Source organism: Rutidosis leptorrhynchoides, chromosome 11, assembly GCF_046630445.1.
Source record: "Rutidosis leptorrhynchoides isolate AG116_Rl617_1_P2 chromosome 11, CSIRO_AGI_Rlap_v1, whole genome shotgun sequence".
NCBI lineage: Eukaryota > Viridiplantae > Streptophyta > Magnoliopsida > Asterales > Asteraceae > Rutidosis > Rutidosis leptorrhynchoides.
The window spans coordinates 374,570,918-374,574,723 of record NC_092343.1 but is presented as its reverse complement, the minus strand read 5'-3'; the positions used below and the strand labels follow the sequence as shown (position 1 = coordinate 374,574,723).

Sequence of the window (3,806 nt, the reverse complement as noted above, 5' to 3'; positions counted from 1 at the left end):
TCATTTAGAACTTCTAATTCGGGATTTTCAAGATGAGAAAGATGATCATCGACGAGATTTTCTGCTCCCTTTTTGTCTCGGATTTCAATATCAAACTCTTGTAAGAGTAAGATCCATTGGATTAATCTTGGTTTAGCATCTTGTTTCGAAAATAGGAATCTAAGAGCAGAATGGTCGGTATAGACCACCGTTTTAGCTAGAACGAGATATGAACAAAATTTGTCAAAAGCAAAGACAGTAGCAAGGAGTTCTTTTTCAGTAGTTATGTAATTCTTTTGTGCTCCTTGTAACGTCTTACTAGCGTAATAAATAGGTTGAAATTGTTTTTCAATCCTTTGTCCTAAAACGGCTCCCATTGCAAAATCACTTGCATCGCACATTAGTTCAAACGGTAGATTCCAATATGGAGTTATCATGATCGGCACATTAGTGAGTTTTTCTTTAAGAATATTAAAAGATTTGATGCATTCATCTGAAAAGATGAATGGAGCATCCTTTTCTAGGAGTTTATTCATAGGAGTGGCAATTTTAGAAAAATCTTTTATGAAACGTCGGTAAAAACCGGCATGCCCTAGAAAACTCCTAACTCCTCTAACATTGGTGGGATGTGGAAGTTTAGCAATTACATCTACTTTAGCTATATTCACTTCAATTCCTTCCTTTGAAATTTTATGTCCAAGAATGATGCCTTCTTTAACCATGAAATGGCATTTTTCAAAATTAAGAACTAGATTTGATTGTTCGCATCTAATAAGCATTCGTTCAAGATTAACTAGACATGATTCAAAAGTATCACCGAAGACTGAAAAGTCATCCATGAAAACTTCCATGCATTCTTCTATCATGTCGTGAAAAATCGCCATCATGCACCTTTGAAAGGTTGCAGGGGCGTTGCAAAGTCCAAATGGCATGCGTTTATAAGCAAAAGTACCATAAGGGCACGTGAATGTGGTTTTCTCTTGGTCCTCGGGTGCTATTGGAATTTGAAAATATTCGGAAAAACCATCAAGAAAACAATAGTAACTATTTCCGGCTAATCTTTCCAACATTTGATCAATGAAAGGTAAGGGAAAGTGATCTTTTCTGGTGGCGTCATTTAATTTTTTATAATCAATACAAACACGCCATCCTGTTATAGTCCTAGTAGGAATAAGCTCATTTTTCTCATTTGTGATGACAGTCATGCCACCCTTCTTAGGTACACATTGAACTGGGCTTACCCATGGACTATCAGAGATTGGATAAATTAAACCTGCATCAAGTAGTTTAATAATTTCTTTCTTAACAACATCTTGCATATTAGGATTTAGTCTTCGTTGGCGTTGCACATACGTTTTATGACCTTTTTCCATAAGGATTTTATGTGTGCAATACGAAGGACTAATTCCTTAAATATCATGAATTTTCCATGCAATAGCTGGTTTATGAGCTTTTAACACAGAAATGAGTTGAGATTTTTCATTTTCAGTAAGAGAAGACGATATTATTACAGGTAATTCAGATTCACCATGTAAATAAGCGTATTCCAAATGGTTTGGAAGTGGCTTTAACTCTAATGTCGGTGGTTCTTCTATCGATGATTTATATCAATATCTGTCTTCCTCTTTTAGCATTTGAATTTCTTCTGTTGTTGGTTCATATCCATTAGCCATAAGTGTAGCTAACATTTCAGTGTCATCAATTGGTTCAGTTCCTTCTCCTAAAGAACATTCTCCTGTTCCTTGTAATTCTGGAAATTCTTCTAACAATTCTGCATGTGAATCTATAGTTTGAATATAATAACATGTATCATCTGCAGATTGCGGTTGTTGCATGGCTCTATCAACTGAAAAGGTAATACTATCGTCCTCTATACTTAGGGTCAGTTTCTTACCAAACACGTCTATTATTGCTTTAGCCGTGTTTAAGAATGGTTTTCCTAATATGAGAGGAACTCGAGAATCTTCTTCCATGTCCAGAATAACAAAATCTACTGGAAATACTAAAGTACCAACTTTAACTAGCATGTTCTCCATTATCCCTCTAGGATATTTTACTGATGGATCGGCTAGTTGTATACTTATTCGTGTTGGTTTCAATTCACTAAGGTCTAGTTTAGCGTATAATGAATACGGCATTAAATTTATACTAGCACCTAAATCTGCCAATGCTTCTATTGAACTAAGACTACCCAGAAAACATAGAATTGTGAAACTTCCTGGATCAGATAGTTTTTCTGATATCTTATTTAACAGTACTGCAGAACAATTAGCATTCATAGTAACAGCCGAGAGTTCTTCCATTTTCTTTCTATTTGTGATTAGATCTTTTAAGAATTTAGCATATCTTGGCATTCCTGAAATCACATCAATGAAAGGAAGATTTACATTTATTTGTTTAAACATATCCAAGAATTTGGATTGCTCGGCTTCAATTCTCTCTTTTCTCATTTTACTCGGGTAAGGAAGTGGTGGTTGGTATGGTTTAACATAAGGTTTAGCCTTAACTGTGTTATCTTCATTAACCTTTTCAACTACCGGTTCTGTTTCCTTATCTTGTTCAGATTGTGGTTCTTGTGGAGTAGGAATAGTGTCATCAGAAATTACAGGCATTTCAGGTGGTTTAAGTGTAATACCACTTCTTGTGGTAATGGCTTTAGCTGTTTCATTCTGGGGGTTAGCATTCGTATCACTAGGTAGACTTCCCGGTTTTCTTTCACCTATTAACCTTGCTAGGTTACTTACTTCTTGTTCCAGATTTTGAATAGAAGCTTGTTGATTTCTAAATGCTTGAGCATTTTGTTCATTGGTTTGTTTCTGAGATGTGAAAAACTGTATTTGAGATTCAACTAGCTTCGACATCATGTCTTATAAATTTGGCTTTTTATCATCGGTTTGTGGTGGTTTATTTTGAAAAATAGGTCTTTACTGATTGTAAGTATTATTAGATACTTGTTGATTGCTAGGACCTTGTTGGTTGTTGTACGGAACATTTCGGTTATAATTCTGATTTTTGATTGTAAATTGGTCTTGGCGGTTGATAATTATTCTGATAATTATTTCTTGGCCTTTGGTTTATGTATGAAACATTCTCTCTTTGTTCCATTGTTTGTTCAATACTAAGACAATCTTTTGTCAAATGTGATCCTCCACACTGCTCACAACTAATTCTTATTGAGTGGATATCCTTAGTCATCTTTTCCATTCGTCTCTTGACAGCATCTATCTTTGCAGAAATGGAATCAAAGTCATGGCTAGAATCGGCTCTAGCTGCATTAGATGATCTAACGATATCTTTCTCATGGTGCCACTCATGTGAGTGGAAAGCAGTGTTATCAATAATTTTGTAAGCATCAGTTGCGGTTTTCTTCATAATGGAACAACCAGCTGCTATATCTATGTCTTTCCTTGTAGTGATGTCGCATCCTTGGTAGAATATTTGTACTATTTGACAAGTGTCTAAACCATGTTGCGGACATCCTCTCAATAACTTTTCAAATCTTGTCCACGCTTCATATAGAGTTTCATTTGGCTTTTGTGTGAACGTAACAATTTCTCCTTGAAGTCTCACGGCTTTAGATGTCAGAAAGAATTATTTAAGAAATTTTGTCAACTAAAACGTCTCATGTATCAATCGCCCCTTCAGGTAACGATTCTAACCAATCTCTGGCTTCTCCCTTTAAAGTCCAGGGAAACAACATGAGATATATCTGTTCATCCTCCACTTCTCTTATTTTAAACAAAGTACAGATTCTATTAAAGGTACGAAGATGTTCGTTTGGATCTTCCTTCGGTGCACCACTAAATTGGCATTGATTAGTTACCATG

General features: G+C 35.4%; 1 non-coding gene across 1 annotated transcript; it reads left to right on the top strand.

Moving 5' to 3' along the window:
- Nucleotides 1-3,439: 3,439 nt before the first annotated feature.
- LOC139879108 (small nucleolar RNA R71) lies at nucleotides 3,440-3,546 on the top strand. The gene has a single exon (XR_011769961.1). It is a non-coding gene; the product is annotated as a small nucleolar RNA R71 (small nucleolar RNA).
- Nucleotides 3,547-3,806: the final 260 nt, after the last annotated feature.